Source organism: Chiloscyllium plagiosum, unplaced genomic scaffold, assembly GCF_037043375.1.
Source record: "Chiloscyllium plagiosum isolate Xiang-an unplaced genomic scaffold, Cpla_swu_hap1 HiC_scaffold_27, whole genome shotgun sequence".
In the NCBI taxonomy this organism is placed as follows: Eukaryota; Metazoa; Chordata; class Chondrichthyes; order Orectolobiformes; family Hemiscylliidae; genus Chiloscyllium; species Chiloscyllium plagiosum.
In genome coordinates, this window is record NW_028270165.1 from 14,439,827 (window position 1) to 14,462,221 (window position 22,395).

The following is a 22,395-nucleotide window of genomic DNA, read 5'->3' on the forward strand; positions in this document are numbered from 1 at the left end:
ATGAACAACTTTGATTGTGAACTTTGTCCAAGGGTCTGTTATCGGAGAGATAGAAAGATGCTGTGCTGGCAGGACAGAAAGAAATGGACACCGAGAACTCTTCGCCCAGGTAAATTCACATTGTTGTGCAGCCTTCTTGGTGTTCAGAAATCGTCTTCACCCAGCAATCTTACGGAAAGTCTATTGCAAAGTGGGCATCGCTTTCTTTGCTGCGATCGCGCAGCAGTTCACATCTGAGGCCCAAGTGTCCCAGATGAAGAGAATCCGAGTGAAACCTTCACTCACTGAGAGTCATCCCCACGGCCCTGAGCTGAGGGACTGCAGGCATCCAACACGGAAGGGACGGTTAAAAATGAAGCAGTTTTGCTCCCTCAGCCTCTCTGTCCCAGAGACAGGCAGTGGGACGGCATAAACACGTAGCATCATTCTCGCGCAGACAGAAGCCGTTCAGCCCATCGAGTCCACGGCGACTGTCTGTCACGTGTCTCTCTCTCTGAGGTTATTCACAATCGGTGGTATCCGTCCTAATAGTAGAGGACTATGTCTGAGTCGTGATGCGGTTTCTGACATGCTTGTCATTCTCGTCTGGACCAGGGTGGCGAATTAGTGCAAGGAATGGACGAAACCGCAAGGCATGTGTTTCAACTTTACCAGCTGATTGGCATCGCAGAGAACTGGGTTTGCGATTCAGTTCAGAGGAAACAGACGAAGGACAGAAAACCATTGAGACCTCTAAAATCATGCCACTTGAATTGAGTGGATTTGGCGAGTGCATCGATATACTAAATGCCATTAAGTAGATGCAAAGGCGGCTTGTAGAAGAGAGCAGCACGAGGCGACATTGAACAATAGCAGAGGATGGTTTCGATCCATCGACCTCTGGGTTATGGGCCCAGCACGCTCCCGCTGCGCCACTCTGCTGCCGCACGCGGCGCACCTTCCACAGAACACTTCAGGTTTTCGTCTGGCACGCGGCAGGCACCTTCGAGCCTGATGTCAAAGACCTCCACTGCTGTCGTGTAATATGCTGTTTCGCAGACGTATGGAGGCTGTGTAAATATAAACTTATTTCTAAATTCCCACACTCTGTTGGTCGAACTGTGATTTCACACTGAATCACAACATGTGTCACAGCGCAGACGGAGGCCATGCGGCCCACCTTCGCTCTGCTGGTTCTACACTTAAGTAAACGTGTGTCTCTATTCGTTTCATTCTCTCGCCTTCTCAGCGTAAATCTGCACATCTGAACGTGACCACCGAATTCCCTCTTGTGTCCATTGAATCTTCCTCTTTGTCAGTGTCAGACAGGGACTTACTGACCCTAACCACTCCCTGTAACGAAAACGTTCTTCCTCATGTCACTTTTCCTTCTTTACCTCGTGACTTTAAAATTCTGCCGAATCGTTGTGGATCCTTTCAGGTGTGGGAGCATTTTCACAACATTATTTCCTGTCAAGTTAAAAAAACGCGGGCTCGTCCGGGATTTGAACCCGGGACCTCTCGCAAGTCGGCACTGGAAAGGACCCTAAGCGAGAATCATACGCCTAGACCAACGAGCCAGTGGGCCAGAGCGCCACTGACGACCCACACCGCTTGCGTGACCTGAGACTTGCTCAGTATAAAATACATTTGAGATTGCTCTGAGAATTGCAAGCGGCAAAGAGTTTCCCGAACAGCTGCTTCTCATTCAGTCTCCCTGCTGCTGTTTGCCCCGTCCCCAGGAACCGGGCTCTCTCCACTGGCAGATAATTCAACCATTTTGCTTCGAAACTTTTCTCTGACACCCGAGTGGCCAGTGACAAGCATTGCCCTCCTCAACAAAGGATACAGAGAACAGGAGAAGACCACGCAAACCTCCAATAGTGTATCAACGCGACTGTGCACATTGGTCCAGTATATCACTGGGAAATATTTATGTCCAAGCTGTTTTCGGAAGCAGATGAGAAGGCGAGGTGCAGAACAGAGCGCTGTTATACCGGAAAGCTGCTAAAGACGACATTGAATGAATAGGAGAGAATGCGTTCTCAGCTGGGTTATGGTCCCAACACGCACCCGTTGTGCCAGGGGTTCCATTTCGGTTCCACTCTTCCTTCACTCGCAACACCCCACACCCACCTCCCATAGTGCCAAGGCACTTTCCCCTGCAACCGCCGAATGTGTAACACCTGCCCATTTACCTGCTCCCTCCTGAATATCCAAGGGCTCAAACATACCTGCCAGGTGAAGCAGCACTTTTGCCACAACCTAGTCCGCTGCATTCGCTGCTCACAGTGTCATTTCCCCAATGTAGCATGAAGCATAAACTGGGTGACTGCTTCGCAGAACATCCCGGTTTTGCCCGCAGGAAAAAGGCCCTGGCCTTGCGGTTGCCTGCCACTTTAACACATCACCCTGTTCCCTGGCCAACATCTCTGTCTCAGGCTTGCAGCAGTGTTCTCGCTCCAGATGAAAGAACAACACCTCATTTTCCACTTGGAGACCTTACAGCCCTCCGGTCTTCAATATCGAGTTCCATAACTTTAGGGCCTGAACTCCCCCATGTCCTTGACCCCTACCACACAAACGACTCCTTGTTATCACCTCGTCTGCTATGACACACTACGTATTGTTAGCCGCTAACAGTCTCCATTAACAGTTATTCGCCCTCTCACGCGGATCGTTATTCACTCCCACGTCCTTCCTATTGTTCTCTCTCTGAGCTGGCGGCAAACACAGCAATGTCCATCGGAGACTCTGAGCCAGCTGAAACTTGCTCAGTATGAAGTACATACCACGTTGCTGCAAGAATTGCAAGCAGCAAAGCGTTTCCAGAACATCTGCTTGTCATTCTGTCCCCGGGGCGCTGATATTTGTCTCATCCCCAGGAACTGGACTACCCCCACTGGTGGATAATTAAACCATTTTATTTCTACTTGGACGTTGTTCTGGGGGGTGGGACGGGGTGTAGGGTGGGGGCGGGTAGAGTCCATTCGATCTTCTGCTCTCTCTCTCTGTCTCTCTCTGAAACCCTTGGGGTGAGAGGTGTCAGTTACATTAATGCGGGGAACATGAACAACTTTGATTGTGAACTTTGTCCAAGGGTCTGTTATCGGAGAGATAGAAAGATGCTGTGCTGGCAGGACAGAAAGAAATGGACACCGAGAACTCTTCGCCCAGGTAAATTCACATTGTTGTGCAGCCTTCTTGGTGTTCAGAAATCGTCTTCACCCAGCAATCTTACGGAAAGTCTATTGCAAAGTGGGCATCGCTTTCTTTGCTGCGATCGCGCAGCAGTTAACATCTGAGCCCCAAGTGTCCCAGATGAAGAGAATCCGAGTGAAACCTTCACTCACTGAGAGTCATCCCCACGGCCCTGAGCTGAGGGACTGCAGGCATCCAACACGGAAGGGACGGTTAAAAATGAAGCAGTTTTGCTCCCTCAGCCTCTCTGTCCCAGAGACAGGCAGTGGGACGGCATAAACACGTAGCATCATTCTCGCGCAGACAGAAGCCGTTCAGCCCATCGAGTCCACGGCGACTGTCTGTCACGTGTCTCTCTCTCTGAGGTTATTCACAATCGGTGGTATCCGTCCTAATAGGAGAGGACTATGTCTGAGTCGTGATGCGGTTTCTGACATGCTTGTCATTCTCGTCTGGACCAGGGTGGCGAATTAGTGCAAGGAATGGACGAAACCGCAAGGCATGTGTTTCAACTTTACCAGCTGATTGGCATCGCAGAGAACTGGGTTTGCGATTCAGTTCAGAGGAAACAGACGAAGGACAGAAAACCATTGAGACCTCTAAAATCATGCCACTTGAATTGAGTGGATTTGGCGAGTGCATCGATATACTAAATGCCATTAAGTAGATGCAAAGGCGGCTTGTAGAAGAGAGCAGCACGAGGCGACATTGAACAATAGCAGAGGATGGTTTCGATCCATCGACCTCTGGGTTATGGGCCCAGCACGCTCCCGCTGCGCCACTCTGCTGCCGCACGCGGCGCACCTTCCACAGAACACTTCAGGTTTTCGTCTGGCACGCGGCAGGCACCTTCGAGCCTGATGTCAAAGACCTCCACTGCTGTCGTGTAATATGCTGTTTCGCAGACGTATGGAGGCTGTGTAAATATAAACTTATTTCTAAATTCCCACACTCTGTTGGTCGAACTGTGATTTCACACTGAATCACAACATGTGTCACAGCGCAGACGGAGGCCATGCGGCCCACCTTCGCTCTGCTGGTTCTACACTTAAGTAAACGTGTGTCTCTATTCGTTTCATTCTCTCGCCTTCTCAGCGTAAATCTGCACATCTGAACGTGACCACCGAATTCCCTCTTGTGTCCATTGAATCTTCCTCTTTGTCAGTGTCAGACAGGGACTTACTGACCCTAACCACTCCCTGTAACGAAAACGTTCTTCCTCATGTCACTTTTCCTTCTTTACCTCGTGACTTTAAAATTCTGCCGAATCGTTGTGGATCCTTTCAGGTGTGGGAGCATTTTCACAACATTATTTCCTGTCAAGTTAAAAAAACGCGGGCTCGTCCGGGATTTGAACCCGGGACCTCTCGCAAGTCGGCACTGGAAAGGACCCTAAGCGAGAATCATACGCCTAGACCAACGAGCCAGTGGGCCAGAGCGCCACTGACGACCCACACCGCTTGCGTGACCTGAGACTTGCTCAGTATAAAATACATTTGAGATTGCTCTGAGAATTGCAAGCGGCAAAGAGTTTCCCGAACAGCTGCTTCTCATTCAGTCTCCCTGCTGCTGTTTGCCCCGTCCCCAGGAACCGGGCTCTCTCCACTGGCAGATAATTCAACAATTTTGCTTCGAAACTTTTCTCTGACACCCGAGTGGCCAGTGACAAGCATTGCCCTCCTCAACAAAGGATACAGAGAACAGGAGAAGACCACGCAAACCTCCAATAGTGTATCAACGCGACTGTGCACATTGGGCCAGTATATCACTGGGAAATATTTATGTCCAAGCTGTTTTCGGAAGCAGATGAGAAGGCGAGGTGCAGAACAGAGCGCTGTTATACCGGAAAGCTGCTAAAGACGACATTGAATGAATAGGAGAGAATGCGTTCTCAGCTGGGTTATGGTCCCAACACGCACCCGTTGTGCCAGGGGTTCCACCTCGGTTCCACTCTTCCTTCACTCGCAACACCCCACACCCACCTCCCATAGTGCCAAGGCACTTTCCCCTGCAACCGCCGAATGTGTAACACCTGCCCATTTACCTGCTCCCTCCTGAATATCCAAGGGCTCAAACATACCTGCCAGGTGAAGCAGCACTTTTGCCACAACCTAGTCCGCTGCATTCGCTGCTCACAGTGTCATTTCCCCAATGTAGCATGAAGCATAAACTGGGTGACTGCTTCGCAGAACATCCCGGTTTTGCCCGCAGGAAAAAGGCCCTGGCCTTGCGGTTGCCTGCCACTTTAACACATCACCCTGTTCCCTGGCCAACATCTCTGTCTCAGGCTTGCAGCAGTGTTCTCGCTCCAGATGAAAGAACAACACCTCATTTTCCACTTGGAGACCTTACAGCCCTCCGGTCTTCAATATCGAGTTCCATAACTTTAGGGCCCGAACTCCCCCATGTCCTTGACCCCTACCACACAAACGACTCCTTGTTATCACCTCGTCTGCTATGACACACTACGTATTGTTAGCCGCTAACAGTCTCCATTAACAGTTATTCGCCCTCTCACGCGGATCGTTATTCACTCCCACGTCCTTCCTATTGTTCTCTCTCTGAGCTGGCGGCAAACACAGCAATGTCCATCGGAGACTCTGAGCCAGCTGAAACTTGCTCAGTATGAAGTACATACCACGTTGCTGCAAGAATTGCAAGCAGCAAAGCGTTTCCAGAACATCTGCTTGTCATTCTGTCCCCGGGGCGCTGATATTTGTCTCATCCCCAGGAACTGGACTACCCCCACTGGTGGATAATTAAACCATTTTATTTCTACTTGGACGTTGTTCTGGGGGGTGGGACGGGGTGTAGGGTGGGGGCGGGTAGAGTCCATTCGATCTTCTGCTCTCTCTCTCTGTCTCTCTCTGAAACCCTTGGGGTGAGAGGTGTCAGTTACATTAATGCGGGGAACATGAACAACTTTGATTGTGAACTTTGTCCAAGGGTCTGTTATCGGAGAGATAGAAAGATGCTGTGCTGGCAGGACAGAAAGAAATGGACACCGAGAACTCTTCGCCCAGGTAAATTCACATTGTTGTGCAGCCTTCTTGGTGTTCAGAAATCGTCTTCACCCAGCAATCTTACGGAAAGTCTATTGCAAAGTGGGCATCGCTTTCTTTGCTGCGATCGCGCAGCAGTTAACATCTGAGGCCCAAGTGTCCCAGATGAAGAGAATCCGAGTGAAACCTTCACTCACTGAGAGTCATCCCCACGGCCCTGAGCTGAGGGACTGCAGGCATCCAACACGGAAGGGACGGTTAAAAATGAAGCAGTTTTGCTCCCTCAGCCTCTCTGTCCCAGAGACAGGCAGTGGGACGGCATAAACACGTAGCATCATTCTCGCGCAGACAGAAGCCGTTCAGCCCATCGAGTCCACGGCGACTGTCTGTCACGTGTCTCTCTCTCTGAGGTTATTCACAATCGGTGGTATCCGTCCTAATAGGAGAGGACTATGTCTGAGTCGTGATGCGGTTTCTGACATGCTTGTCATTCTCGTCTGTACCAGGGTGGCGAATTAGTGCAAGGAATGGACGAAACCGCAAGGCATGTGTTTCAACTTGACCAGCTGATTGGCATCGCAGAGAACTGGGTTTGCGATTCAGTTCAGAGGAAACAGACGAAGGACAGAAAACCATTGAGACCTCTAAAATCATGCCACTTGAATTGAGTGGATTTGGCGAGTGCATCGATATACTAAATGCCATTAAGTAGATGCAAAGGCGGCTTGTAGAAGAGAGCAGCACGAGGCGACATTGAACAATAGCAGAGGATGGTTTCGATCCATCGACCTCTGGGTTATGGGCCCAGCACGCTCCCGCTGCGCCACTCTGCTGCCGCACGCGGCGCACCTTCCACAGAACACTTCAGGTTTTCGTCTGGCACGCGGCAGGCACCTTCGAGCCTGATGTCAAAGACCTCCACTGCTGTCGTGTAATATGCTGTTTCGCAGACGTATGGAGGCTGTGTAAATATAAACTTATTTCTAAATTCCCACACTCTGTTGGTCGAACTGTGATTTCACACTGAATCACAACATGTGTCACAGCGCAGACGGAGGCCATGCGGCCCACCTTCGCTCTGCTGGTTCTACACTTAAGTAAACGTGTGTCTCTATTCGTTTCATTCTCTCGCCTTCTCAGCGTAAATCTGCACATCTGAACGTGACCACCGAATTCCCTCTTGTGTCCATTGAATCTTCCTCTTTGTCAGTGTCAGACAGGGACTTACTGACCCTAACCACTCCCTGTAACGAAAACGTTCTTCCTCATGTCACTTTTCCTTCTTTACCTCGTGACTTTAAAATTCTGCCGAATCGTTGTGGATCCTTTCAGGTGTGGGAGCATTTTCACAACATTATTTCCTGTCAAGTTAAAAAAACGCGGGCTCGTCCGGGATTTGAACCCGGGACCTCTCGCAAGTCGGCACTGGAAAGGACCCTAAGCGAGAATCATACGCCTAGACCAACGAGCCAGTGGGCCAGAGCGCCACTGACGACCCACACCGCTTGCGTGACCTGAGACTTGCTCAGTATAAAATACATTTGAGATTGCTCTGAGAATTGCAAGCGGCAAAGAGTTTCCCGAACAGCTGCTTCTCATTCAGTCTCCCTGCTGCTGTTTGCCCCGTCCCCAGGAACCGGGCTCTCTCCACTGGCAGATAATTCAACCATTTTGCTTCGAAACTTTTCTCTGACACCCGAGTGGCCAGTGACAAGCATTGCCCTCCTCAACAAAGGATACAGAGAACAGGAGAAGACCACGCAAACCTCCAATAGTGTATCAACGCGACTGTGCACATTGGGCCAGTATATCACTGGGAAATATTTATGTCCAAGCTGTTTTCGGAAGCAGATGAGAAGGCGAGGTGCAGAACAGAGCGCTGTTATACCGGAAAGCTGCTAAAGACGACATTGAATGAATAGGAGAGAATGCGTTCTCAGCTGGGTTATGGTCCCAACACGCACCCGTTGTGCCAGGGGTTCCACCTCGGTTCCACTCTTCCTTCACTCGCAACACCCCACACCCACCTCCCATAGTGCCAAGGCACTTTCCCCTGCAACCGCCGAATGTGTAACACCTGCCCATTTACCTGCTCCCTCCTGAATATCCAAGGGCTCAAACATACCTGCCAGGTGAAGCAGCACTTTTGCCACAACCTAGTCCGCTGCATTCGCTGCTCACAGTGTCATTTCCCCAATGTAGCATGAAGCATAAACTGGGTGACTGCTTCGCAGAACATCCCGGTTTTGCCCGCAGGAAAAAGGCCCTGGCCTTGCGGTTGCCTGCCACTTTAACACATCACCCTGTTCCCTGGCCAACATCTCTGTCTCAGGCTTGCAGCAGTGTTCTCGCTCCAGATGAAAGAACAACACCTCATTTTCCACTTGGAGACCTTACAGCCCTCCGGTCTTCAATATCGAGTTCCATAACTTTAGGGCCCGAACTCCCCCATGTCCTTGACCCCTACCACACAAACGACTCCTTGTTATCACCTCGTCTGCTATGACACACTACGTATTGTTAGCCGCTAACAGTCTCCATTAACAGTTATTCGCCCTCTCACGCGGATCGTTATTCACTCCCACGTCCTTCCTATTGTTCTCTCTCTGAGCTGGCGGCAAACACAGCAATGTCCATCGGAGACTCTGAGCCAGCTGAAACTTGCTCAGTATGAAGTACATACCACGTTGCTGCAAGAATTGCAAGCAGCAAAGCGTTTCCAGAACATCTGCTTGTCATTCTGTCCCCGGGGCGCTGATATTTGTCTCATCCCCAGGAACTGGACTACCCCCACTGGTGGATAATTAAACCATTTTATTTCTACTTGGACGTTGTTCTGGGGGGTGGGACGGGGTGTAGGGTGGGGGCGGGTAGAGTCCATTCGATCTTCTGCTCTCTCTCTCTGTCTCTCTCTGAAACCCTTGGGGTGAGAGGTGTCAGTTACATTAATGCGGGGAACATGAACAACTTTGATTGTGAACTTTGTCCAAGGGTCTGTTATCGGAGAGATAGAAAGATGCTGTGCTGGCAGGACAGAAAGAAATGGACACCGAGAACTCTTCGCCCAGGTAAATTCACATTGTTGTGCAGCCTTCTTGGTGTTCAGAAATCGTCTTCACCCAGCAATCTTACGGAAAGTCTATTGCAAAGTGGGCATCGCTTTCTTTGCTGCGATCGCGCAGCAGTTAACATCTGAGGCCCAAGTGTCCCAGATGAAGAGAATCCGAGTGAAACCTTCACTCACTGAGAGTCATCCCCACGGCCCTGAGCTGAGGGACTGCAGGCATCCAACACGGAAGGGACGGTTAAAAATGAAGCAGTTTTGCTCCCTCAGCCTCTCTGTCCCAGAGACAGGCAGTGGGACGGCATAAACACGTAGCATCATTCTCGCGCAGACAGAAGCCGTTCAGCCCATCGAGTCCACGGCGACTGTCTGTCACGTGTCTCTCTCTCTGAGGTTATTCACAATCGGTGGTATCCGTCCTAATAGGAGAGGACTATGTCTGAGTCGTGATGCGGTTTCTGACATGCTTGTCATTCTCGTCTGTACCAGGGTGGCGAATTAGTGCAAGGAATGGACGAAACCGCAAGGCATGTGTTTCAACTTGACCAGCTGATTGGCATCGCAGAGAACTGGGTTTGCGATTCAGTTCAGAGGAAACAGACGAAGGACAGAAAACCATTGAGACCTCTAAAATCATGCCACTTGAATTGAGTGGATTTGGCGAGTGCATCGATATACTAAATGCCATTAAGTAGATGCAAAGGCGGCTTGTAGAAGAGAGCAGCACGAGGCGACATTGAACAATAGCAGAGGATGGTTTCGATCCATCGACCTCTGGGTTATGGGCCCAGCACGCTCCCGCTGCGCCACTCTGCTGCCGCACGCGGCGCACCTTCCACAGAACACTTCAGGTTTTCGTCTGGCACGCGGCAGGCACCTTCGAGCCTGATGTCAAAGACCTCCACTGCTGTCGTGTAATATGCTGTTTCGCAGACGTATGGAGGCTGTGTAAATATAAACTTATTTCTAAATTCCCACACTCTGTTGGTCGAACTGTGATTTCACACTGAATCACAACATGTGTCACAGCGCAGACGGAGGCCATGCGGCCCACCTTCGCTCTGCTGGTTCTACACTTAAGTAAACGTGTGTCTCTATTCGTTTCATTCTCTCGCCTTCTCAGCGTAAATCTGCACATCTGAACGTGACCACCGAATTCCCTCTTGTGTCCATTGAATCTTCCTCTTTGTCAGTGTCAGACAGGGACTTACTGACCCTAACCACTCCCTGTAACGAAAACGTTCTTCCTCATGTCACTTTTCCTTCTTTACCTCGTGACTTTAAAATTCTGCCGAATCGTTGTGGATCCTTTCAGGTGTGGGAGCATTTTCACAACATTATTTCCTGTCAAGTTAAAAAAACGCGGGCTCGTCCGGGATTTGAACCCGGGACCTCTCGCAAGTCGGCACTGGAAAGGACCCTAAGCGAGAATCATACGCCTAGACCAACGAGCCAGTGGGCCAGAGCGCCACTGACGACCCACACCGCTTGCGTGACCTGAGACTTGCTCAGTATAAAATACATTTGAGATTGCTCTGAGAATTGCAAGCGGCAAAGAGTTTCCCGAACAGCTGCTTCTCATTCAGTCTCCCTGCTGCTGTTTGCCCCGTCCCCAGGAACCGGGCTCTCTCCACTGGCAGATAATTCAACCATTTTGCTTCGAAACTTTTCTCTGACACCCGAGTGGCCAGTGACAAGCATTGCCCTCCTCAACAAAGGATACAGAGAACAGGAGAAGACCACGCAAACCTCCAATAGTGTATCAACGCGACTGTGCACATTGGGCCAGTATATCACTGGGAAATATTTATGTCCAAGCTGTTTTCGGAAGCAGATGAGAAGGCGAGGTGCAGAACAGAGCGCTGTTATACCGGAAAGCTGCTAAAGACGACATTGAATGAATAGGAGAGAATGCGTTCTCAGCTGGGTTATGGTCCCAACACGCACCCGTTGTGCCAGGGGTTCCACCTCGGTTCCACTCTTCCTTCACTCGCAACACCCCACACCCACCTCCCATAGTGCCAAGGCACTTTCCCCTGCAACCGCCGAATGTGTAACACCTGCCCATTTACCTGCTCCCTCCTGAATATCCAAGGGCTCAAACATACCTGCCAGGTGAAGCAGCACTTTTGCCACAACCTAGTCCGCTGCATTCGCTGCTCACAGTGTCATTTCCCCAATGTAGCATGAAGCATAAACTGGGTGACTGCTTCGCAGAACATCCCGGTTTTGCCCGCAGGAAAAAGGCCCTGGCCTTGCGGTTGCCTGCCACTTTAACACATCACCCTGTTCCCTGGCCAACATCTCTGTCTCAGGCTTGCAGCAGTGTTCTCGCTCCAGATGAAAGAACAACACCTCATTTTCCACTTGGAGACCTTACAGCCCTCCGGTCTTCAATATCGAGTTCCATAACTTTAGGGCCCGAACTCCCCCATGTCCTTGACCCCTACCACACAAACGACTCCTTGTTATCACCTCGTCTGCTATGACACACTACGTATTGTTAGCCGCTAACAGTCTCCATTAACAGTTATTCGCCCTCTCACGCGGATCGTTATTCACTCCCACGTCCTTCCTATTGTTCTCTCTCTGAGCTGGCGGCAAACACAGCAATGTCCATCGGAGACTCTGAGCCAGCTGAAACTTGCTCAGTATGAAGTACATACCACGTTGCTGCAAGAATTGCAAGCAGCAAAGCGTTTCCAGAACATCTGCTTGTCATTCTGTCCCCGGGGCGCTGATATTTGTCTCATCCCCAGGAACTGGACTACCCCCACTGGTGGATAATTAAACCATTTTATTTCTACTTGGACGTTGTTCTGGGGGGTGGGACGGGGTGTAGGGTGGGGGCGGGTAGAGTCCATTCGATCTTCTGCTCTCTCTCTCTGTCTCTCTCTGAAACCCTTGGGGTGAGAGGTGTCAGTTACATTAATGCGGGGAACATGAACAACTTTGATTGTGAACTTTGTCCAAGGGTCTGTTATCGGAGAGATAGAAAGATGCTGTGCTGGCAGGACAGAAAGAAATGGACACCGAGAACTCTTCGCCCAGGTAAATTCACATTGTTGTGCAGCCTTCTTGGTGTTCAGAAATCGTCTTCACCCAGCAATCTTACGGAAAGTCTATTGCAAAGTGGGCATCGCTTTCTTTGCTGCGATCGCGCAGCAGTTAACATCTGAGCCCCAAGTGTCCCAGATGAAGAGAATCCGAGTGAAACCTTCACTCACTGAGAGTCATCCCCACGGCCCTGAGCTGAGGGACTGCAGGCATCCAACACGGAAGGGACGGTTAAAAATGAAGCAGTTTTGCTCCCTCAGCCTCTCTGTCCCAGAGACAGGCAGTGGGACGGCATAAACACGTAGCATCATTCTCGCGCAGACAGAAGCCGTTCAGCCCATCGAGTCCACGGCGACTGTCTGTCACGTGTCTCTCTCTCTGAGGTTATTCACAATCGGTGGTATCCGTCCTAATAGTAGAGGACTATGTCTGAGTCGTGATGCGGTTTCTGACATGCTTGTCATTCTCGTCTGGACCAGGGTGGCGAATTAGTGCAAGGAATGGACGAAACCGCAAGGCATGTGTTTCAACTTTACCAGCTGATTGGCATCGCAGAGAACTGGGTTTGCGATTCAGTTCAGAGGAAACAGACGAAGGACAGAAAACCATTGAGACCTCTAAAATCATGCCACTTGAATTGAGTGGATTTGGCGAGTGCATCGATATACTAAATGCCATTAAGTAGATGCAAAGGCGGCTTGTAGAAGAGAGCAGCACGAGGCGACATTGAACAATAGCAGAGGATGGTTTCGATCCATCGACCTCTGGGTTATGGGCCCAGCACGCTCCCGCTGCGCCACTCTGCTGCCGCACGCGGCGCACCTTCCACAGAACACTTCAGGTTTTCGTCTGGCACGCGGCAGGCACCTTCGAGCCTGATGTCAAAGACCTCCACTGCTGTCGTGTAATATGCTGTTTCGCAGACGTATGGAGGCTGTGTAAATATAAACTTATTTCTAAATTCCCACACTCTGTTGGTCGAACTGTGATTTCACACTGAATCACAACATGTGTCACAGCGCAGACGGAGGCCATGCGGCCCACCTTCGCTCTGCTGGTTCTACACTTAAGTAAACGTGTGTCTCTATTCGTTTCATTCTCTCGCCTTCTCAGCGTAAATCTGCACATCTGAACGTGACCACCGAATTCCCTCTTGTGTCCATTGAATCTTCCTCTTTGTCAGTGTCAGACAGGGACTTACTGACCCTAACCACTCCCTGTAACGAAAACGTTCTTCCTCATGTCACTTTTCCTTCTTTACCTCGTGACTTTAAAATTCTGCCGAATCGTTGTGGATCCTTTCAGGTGTGGGAGCATTTTCACAACATTATTTCCTGTCAAGTTAAAAAAATGCGGGCTTGTCCGGGATTTGAACCCGGGACCTCTCGCAAGTCGGCACTGGAAAGGACCCTAAGCGAGAATCATACGCCTAGACCAACGAGCCAGTGGGCCAGAGCGCCACTGACGACCCACACCGCTTGCGTGACCTGAGACTTGCTCAGTATAAAATACATTTGAGATTGCTCTGAGAATTGCAAGCGGCAAAGAGTTTCCCGAACAGCTGCTTCTCATTCAGTCTCCCTGCTGCTGTTTGCCCCGTCCCCAGGAACCGGGCTCTCTCCACTGGCAGATAATTCAACCATTTTGCTTCGAAACTTTTCTCTGACACCCGAGTGGCCAGTGACAAGCATTGCCCTCCTCAACAAAGGATACAGAGAACAGGAGAAGACCACGCAAACCTCCAATAGTGTATCAACGCGACTGTGCACATTGGGCCAGTATATCACTGGGAAATATTTATGTCCAAGCTGTTTTCGGAAGCAGATGAGAAGGCGAGGTGCAGAACAGAGCGCTGTTATACCGGAAAGCTGCTAAAGACGACATTGAATGAATAGGAGAGAATGCGTTCTCAGCTGGGTTATGGTCCCAACACGCACCCGTTGTGCCAGGGGTTCCACCTCGGTTCCACTCTTCCTTCACTCGCAACACCCCACACCCACCTCCCATAGTGCCAAAGCACTTTCCCCTGCAACCGCCGAATGTGTAACACCTGCCCATTTACCTGCTCCCTCCTGAATATCCAAGGGCTCAAACATACCTGCCAGGTGAAGCAGCACTTTTGCCACAACCTAGTCCGCTGCATTCGCTGCTCACAGTGTCATTTCCCCAATGTAGCATGAAGCATAAACTGGGTGACTGCTTCGCAGAACATCCCGGTTTTGCCCGCAGGAAAAAGGCCCTGGCCTTGCGGTTGCCTGCCACTTTAACACATCACCCTGTTCCCTGGCCAACATCTCTGTCTCAGGCTTGCAGCAGTGTTCTCGCTCCAGATGAAAGAACAACACCTCATTTTCCACTTGGAGACCTTACAGCCCTCCGGTCTTCAATATCGAGTTCCATAACTTTAGGGCCCGAACTCCCCCATGTCCTTGACCCCTACCACACAAACGACTCCTTGTTATCACCTCGTCTGCTATGACACACTACGTATTGTTAGCCGCTAACAGTCTCCATTAACAGTTATTCGCCCTCTCACGCGGATCGTTATTCACTCCCACGTCCTTCCTATTGTTCTCTCTCTGAGCTGGCGGCAAACACAGCAATGTCCATCGGAGACTCTGAGCCAGCTGAAACTTGCTCAGTATGAAGTACATACCACGTTGCTGCAAGAATTGCAAGCAGCAAAGCGTTTCCAGAACATCTGCTTGTCATTCTGTCCCCGGGGCGCTGATATTTGTCTCATCCCCAGGAACTGGACTACCCCCACTGGTGGATAATTAAACCATTTTATTTCTACTTGGACGTTGTTCTGGGGGGTGGGACGGGGTGTAGGGTGGGGGCGGGTAGAGTCCATTCGATCTTCTGCTCTCTCTCTCTGTCTCTCTCTGAAACCCTTGGGGTGAGAGGTGTCAGTTACATTAATGCGGGGAACATGAACAACTTTGATTGTGAACTTTGTCCAAGGGTCTGTTATCGGAGAGATAGAAAGATGCTGTGCTGGCAGGACAGAAAGAAATGGACACCGAGAACTCTTCGCCCAGGTAAATTCACATTGTTGTGCAGCCTTCTTGGTGTTCAGAAATCGTCTTCACCCAGCAATCTTACGGAAAGTCTATTGCAAAGTGGGCATCGCTTTCTTTGCTGCGATCGCGCAGCAGTTAACATCTGAGGCCCAAGTGTCCCAGATGAAGAGAATCCGAGTGAAACCTTCACTCACTGAGAGTCATCCCCACGGCCCTGAGCTGAGGGACTGCAGGCATCCAACACGGAAGGGACGGTTAAAAATGAAGCAGTTTTGCTCCCTCAGCCTCTCTGTCCCAGAGACAGGCAGTGGGACGGCATAAACACGTAGCATCATTCTCGCGCAGACAGAAGCCGTTCAGCCCATCGAGTCCACGGCGACTGTCTGTCACGTGTCTCTCTCTCTGAGGTTATTCACAATCGGTGGTATCCGTCCTAATAGTAGAGGACTATGTCTGAGTCGTGATGCGGTTTCTGACATGCTTGTCATTCTCGTCTGGACCAGGGTGGCGAATTAGTGCAAGGAATGGACGAAACCGCAAGGCATGTGTTTCAACTTTACCAGCTGATTGGCATCGCAGAGAACTGGGTTTGCGATTCAGTTCAGAGGAAACAGACGAAGGACAGAAAACCATTGAGACCTCTAAAATCATGCCACTTGAATTGAGTGGATTTGGCGAGTGCATCGATATACTAAATGCCATTAAGTAGATGCAAAGGCGGCTTGTAGAAGAGAGCAGCACGAGGCGACATTGAACAATAGCAGAGGATGGTTTCGATCCATCGACCTCTGGGTTATGGGCCCAGCACGCTCCCGCTGCGCCACTCTGCTGCCGCACGCGGCGCACCTTCCACAGAACACTTCAGGTTTTCGTCTGGCACGCGGCAGGCACCTTCGAGCCTGATGTCAAAGACCTCCACTGCTGTCGTGTAATATGCTGTTTCGCAGACGTATGGAGGCTGTGTAAATATAAACTTATTTCTAAATTCCCACACTCTGTTGGTCGAACTGTGATTTCACACTGAATCACAACATGTGTCACAGCGCAGACGGAGGCCATGCGGCCCACCTTCGCTCTGCTGGTTCTACACTTAAGTAAACGTGTGTCTCTATTCGTTTCATTCTCTCGCCTTCTCAGCGTAAATCTGCACATCTGAACGTGACCACCGAATTCCCTCTTGTGTCCATTGAATCTTCCTCTTTGTCAGTGTCAGACAGGGACTTACTGACCCTAACCACTCCCTGTAACGAAAACGTTCTTCCTCATGTCACTTTTCCTTCTTTACCTCGTGACTTTAAAATTCTGCCGAATCGTTGTGGATCCTTTCAGGTGTGGGAGCATTTTCACAACATTATTTCCTGTCAAGTTAAAAAAACGCGGGCTCGTCCGGGATTTGAACCCGGGACCTCTCGCAAGTCGGCACTGGAAAGGACCCTAAGCGAGAATCATACGCCTAGACCAACGAGCCAGTGGGCCAGAGCGCCACTGACGACCCACACCGCTTGCGTGACCTGAGACTTGCTCAGTATAAAATACATTTGAGATTGCTCTGAGAATTGCAAGCGGCAAAGAGTTTCCCGAACAGCTGCTTCTCATTCAGTCTCCCTGCTGCTGTTTGCCCCGTCCCCAGGAACCGGGCTCTCTCCACTGGCAGATAATTCAACCATTTTGCTTCGAAACTTTTCTCTGACACCCGAGTGGCCAGTGACAAGCATTGCCCTCCTCAACAAAGGATACAGAGAACAGGAGAAGACCACGCAAACCTCCAAGAGTGTATCAACGCGACTGTGCACATTGGGCCAGTATATCACTGGGAAATATTTATGTCCAAGCTGTTTTCGGAAGCAGATGAGAAGGCGAGGTGCAGAACAGAGCGCTGTTATACCGGAAAGCTGCTAAAGACGACATTGAATGAATAGGAGAGAATGCGTTCTCAGCTGGGTTATGGTCCCAACACGCACCCGTTGTGCCAGGGGTTCCACCTCGGTTCCACTCTTCCTTCACTCGCAACACCCCACACCCACCTCCCATAGTGCCAAGGCACTTTCCCCTGCAACCGCCGAATGTGTAACACCTGCCCATTTACCTGCTCCCTCCTGAATATCCAAGGGCTCAAACATACCTGCCAGGTGAAGCAGCACTTTTGCCACAACCTAGTCCGCTGCATTCGCTGCTCACAGTGTCATTTCCCCAATGTAGCATGAAGCATAAACTGGGTGACTGCTTCGCAGAACATCCCGGTTTTGCCCGCAGGAAAAAGGCCCTGGCCTTGCGGTTGCCTGCCACTTTAACACATCACCCTGTTCCCTGGCCAACATCTCTGTCTCAGGCTTGCAGCAGTGTTCTCGCTCCAGATGAAAGAACAACACCTCATTTTCCACTTGGAGACCTTACAGCCCTCCGGTCTTCAATATCGAGTTCCACAACTTTAGGGTCTGAACTCCCCCATGTCCTTGACCCCTACCACACAAACGACTCCTTGTTATCACCTCGTCTGCTATGACACACTACGTATTGTTAGCCGCTAACAGTCTCCATTAACAGTTATTCGCCCTCTCACGCGGATCGTTATTCACTCCCACGTCTTTCCTATTGTTCTCTCTGTGAGCTGGCGGCAAACACAGCAATGTACATCGGAGACTCTGAGCCAGCTGAAACTTGCTCAGTGTGAAGTACATTCCACATTGCTCCAACAATTGCAAGCAGCAAAGCGTTTCCAGAACATTTGCTTGTCATTCTGTCCCCGGGGCAGAATGCCCACTTTGTTTCATTCCCAGGAACTGGACTACCTCCACTGATGGATAATTAAACCATTTTATTTCTTCTTGCACGTTGTTCTGGGGGATGGGACGGGGTGTAGGGCGGGGGGCGGGTAGAGTCCATTCGCTCTTCTGCTCTCTCTCTCTCTGAAACTCTTGGGGTGAGAGGTCTCAGTTACGTTCATGCGGGGAACATGAACAACTTTGATTGTGAACTTTCTCCAAAGGTCTGTTATCGGAGAGATAGAAAGTTGCTGTTTTGGCAGGACAGAAAGAAATGGACACCGAGGACTCTTCGCCCAGGTAAATTCACATTGTTGTGCAGCCTTCTTGGTGTTCAGAAATCGTCTTCACGCAGCAATCTTACGGAAAGTCTATTGCAAAGTGGGCATCGCTTTCTTTGCTGCGATCGCGCGGCAGTTAACATCTGAGCCCCAAGTGTCCCAGATGAAGAGAATCCGAGTGAAACCTTCACTCACTGAGAGTCATCCCCACGGCCCTGAGCTGAGGGACTGCAGGCAGTCCAACACGGAAGGAACGGTTAAAAATGAACCAGTTTTGCCCCCTCAGCCTCTCTGTCCCAGAGACAGGCAGTGGGACGGCATAAACACGTAGCATCATTCTCGCGCAGACAGAAGCCGTTCAGCCCATCGAGTCCACGGCGACTGTCTGTCACTTGTCTCTCTCTCTGAGGTTATTCACAATCGGTGGTATCCGTCCTAATAGTAGGGGACTATGTCTGAGTCGTGATGCGGTTTCTGACATGCTTGTCATCTCGTCTGAACCAGGGTGGCAAATTACTGCAAGGAATGGACGAAACCGCAAGGAATGTGTTTCAACTTTACCAGCTGATTGGCATCGCAGAGAACTGGGTTTGCGATTCAGTTCAGAGGAAACAGACGAAGTATAGAATACCACTGAGACCTCTAAAATCATGCCACTTGAATTGAGTGGATTTGGACACTTGTAAAGTACCGATCCAAAGGAAAGCAGCTCGAGGTGACATTGAAAAATAGCAGAGGATGGTTTCGATCCATCGACCTCTGGGTTATGGGCCCAGCACGCTCCCGCTGCGCCACTCTGCTGCCGCACGCACATCTCCTTCCACAGAACACTTCAGGTTTTCGTCTGGCACGCGGCAGGCACGTTCGAGCCTGATGTCAAAGACCTCCACTGCTGTCGTGTAATATGCTGTTTCGCAGACGTATGGAGGCTGTGTAAATATAAACTTATTTCTAAATTCCCACATTCTGTTGGTCGAACTGTGATTTCACACTGAATCACAACATGTGTCACAGCGCAGACGGAGGCCATGCGGCCCACCTTCGCTCTGCTGGTTCTACACTTAAGTAAACGTGTGTCTCTGTTCGTTTCATTCTCTCGCCTTCTCAGCGTAAATCTGCACATCTGAACGTGACCACCGAATTCCCTTTTGTGTCCATTGAATCTTCCTCTTTGTCAATGTCAGACAGGGACTTACTGACCCTAACCACTCCCTGTACGAAAACGTTCTTCCGAATGTCACTTTTACTTCTTTTCATTGTGACTTTAAAATTCTGCCGAATTTTTGAGGTAGAGGTAAACAGCCAAAGATAATCACCGTCACTGCTTCCCTTCCATCGACCAACTTTGTGAAACAGTATCTTTCACTGGCAAATAAAACACCTTTCTCCTCAGGTGCCTGCTTCATTTCGACCACGACTTCACGCCCCTCACTGTTCTCGTCTCATTTCCAAACACTTGGCTCATATCCTCAAAAGCAGCTCTGCGGGTATCTGCTTGTTCCACCCTGACAGGCAGTGGGTTGCAGATTCCCGACCAGTCCCAATGTGATTGAAATATTTCAACCCCTCCACTGGTTTGCATCTTTAAAAACGCCATGGAGCAATCTCCCTTTCCTTTTGACGACAGTTCTCAACTGTAGTCGGCAGGGTTCACACCTGCGTGGGGAAACCGCAATGGATTTCATGTCTATCGCATTCACCTCTCGGCCCACCAATGCAGAACCACACTGACAGCTTCATTTCCCAGATCTCTCTGCCTGTGGAGCTGAGAAAGAGTGAATCATTGCAGAGTTTGTTTGAATCCAATCATTTCACAGGTTTCGAAAGGGTTAAATATTTGCAAATGGCAAGTCTGAAAGATGAAATGGACGTTCAGTTAAAAAGAAATACAGAAATTGCAGGAACAACTTAGCAGGTCAGGTAGCATCTGTAGAAAGAGAATCGGAGACAACATTTCAGAACTTTTTTTTTCCTCATCCAGGTGCAGCCAAACCTACTGAGTTGCTCCAGCAGTTTCGCTTTCTGTCTCGGACTGTTAGCATCCGCAGTCCTTTACTTTAGAAATTCAATCAATTCAGAAACCCCTTTGTGCTTCCTCAGTGGAAAAGATTTCCGTTTGGGAAACATTTTCCTGACACCATAAAAAACGCGCAACTTTGCGGCCAAGAAAGCAGTAGGAGCGTGAACAACAAACACGCCGCTTCTGGGTGGTCTCGAGCCATGAACCGTCCGTTTACGAACCGAACGCGCTGACCAATTGCGCCACAGAGACAGGCCCGAGCATCACGAGCACAGTCTCGTTGAGGAAGCTACTATTCAATTCATAATTCAACCTGCCCCGCCCAGAATTACCATTGTCTTCTATCAGTTCAAACACAGCGAATACTGCAGAAAGCCAACGGGTCGAGCTGCATCTGTGGAAAGGTAAACAGAGCCGACGTTTTGAGTGTGCTACGGTTTTTGTTCAGAACTCAGTGTTTTGCCTCTTCCCGAAGTTGGTCCAGGTCTGTGTCTCAATTGGCAAACACATGGCAAGTGCAGTGCCTCAATGTGAAGTTATCGCCTTGGCTGTTTAAAAAAAAGCAGTGCATTGTTTAAATGGTGATATATTGGAATGTGGAGAAAGTGAGGACTAGAGGTGAAAGTCGAAAAATGTGGCACTTGAAAAGCAGAACAGGTCAGGTCGCATCTGAGGAGCAGGACAGTGAACGTTTCGGGCACAAGCCCTTCATCAGGAATGATGTATGGATGTACAAAGGGGTCTCAGAGTCCCTCCACACCAGTCAATGCCAGTTGTCGGGCAGATGCAGCAGGCAATGAGCGAGGCAAGTGGTATATTACGAAGAGGAATTCAGTTCAGAAGTGGGGTCATTGAACATATTCAAGGCTAAATTCATCTGAGTTTTGAACAACAAAGAAGTGGATTGTTATGGGGGGAGGTAAGAAAATGGTTTTAAGACCAGTACAGGTCGGTCACAGAGTATGACAGCACTGAACAGACCCTTCATCCAACTCGTCCATGCTGAGTATGTTCTCAAACTAAACTCGTCCCACCTACCAGTGTTTGGCCCATAAACCTTCGAACCTTTCATATTCATGTACTTATCCAAATGTCTTTTAAACGTTGGCACTGTACGTGTATAAAATCATGAGGGGTATGGATAGGATAAATAGACAAAGTCTTTTCCCAGGGGTGGGGGAGTCCAGAACGAGAGGGCATGGGTTTAGCATTAGAGGGGAAAGATACAAAAGAGATCTAAGCGGCAACGTTTTCACGCAGAAGATTATACGTTTATTGAATGAACTGCCAGAGGAAGTGGTGAAGTCTAGTACGATTGCAACATTTAAAAGGCATTTGGTTAGGTATATGAATAGGAAGGGTTTGGAGGGATATGGGGCCGTGTGCTGTCAGGTGGGACGAGATTGGGTTGGGATAGTTGGTCAGCATGGACAAGTTGGACCAAACAGTCTGTTTCTGTGCTGTACACCTCTGTGACTCTATGACTTCTTCTGGACATTCATTCTGCACTCAGACCACTCTCTTAAAAACGATCCTTGTTCTGTCTTTATAAAATCTTTCTCTACTCACCTCAAAATATTTGCTCCCTGATCCTGAAACCCCCAGCTGAGGGAAAGGACACCTGCTGTTCACCTCATCCGTATCCCTCATGATTTTATAATCCTCTATATGCAGTGTGTAGTGGCTCATTGAAATAATGTCCTGATGCAGCTTCGTTTGTGGGTGTTGGGATGATTGCTTCTGTGGTTAAGCACTTGGTTTGCGTGTGTTGTTTTTCTATAGACGCTCGTGTGAAGTTCCCCATTGACTGTTCGCTCTACTGTGACATCTAAGAATGGCACTTTGTTGTTGTTCTCCTCCTCTTCAAACCAGGAGCCCCCCTCAGGCCATAGTCTCACTACTTGGAACATCAATATACAGACTAGTCAAAGGCCTCCACTGAAGACTAAAACACCAAGTCGAAGATTCACGCCACTCCATTTATTCCATCCAAGAATTCCTGAACA

The 22,395-nt window shown here is 49.7% G+C and overlaps 1 protein-coding gene and 6 non-coding genes across 7 annotated transcripts in view; 1 reads left to right on the top strand and 6 right to left on the bottom strand.

Annotated features, from left to right (window-relative positions):
- Positions 1–22,395, top strand: part of LOC148143179 (uncharacterized) — a 217,166-nt gene that overhangs the window by 48,328 nt on the left and 146,443 nt on the right.
- Positions 850–921, bottom strand: trnam-cau (transfer RNA methionine (anticodon CAU)). Its single transcript has one exon. It is a non-coding gene; the product is annotated as a tRNA-Met (tRNA).
- trnam-cau (transfer RNA methionine (anticodon CAU)) lies at positions 3,897–3,968 on the bottom strand. The gene has a single exon. It is a non-coding gene; the product is annotated as a tRNA-Met (tRNA).
- On the bottom strand, positions 6,944–7,015 carry trnam-cau (transfer RNA methionine (anticodon CAU)). Its single transcript has one exon. It is a non-coding gene; the product is annotated as a tRNA-Met (tRNA).
- trnam-cau (transfer RNA methionine (anticodon CAU)) lies at positions 9,991–10,062 on the bottom strand. Its single transcript has one exon. It is a non-coding gene; the product is annotated as a tRNA-Met (tRNA).
- trnam-cau (transfer RNA methionine (anticodon CAU)) lies at positions 13,038–13,109 on the bottom strand. The gene has a single exon. It is a non-coding gene; the product is annotated as a tRNA-Met (tRNA).
- Positions 16,085–16,156, bottom strand: trnam-cau (transfer RNA methionine (anticodon CAU)). Its single transcript has one exon. It is a non-coding gene; the product is annotated as a tRNA-Met (tRNA).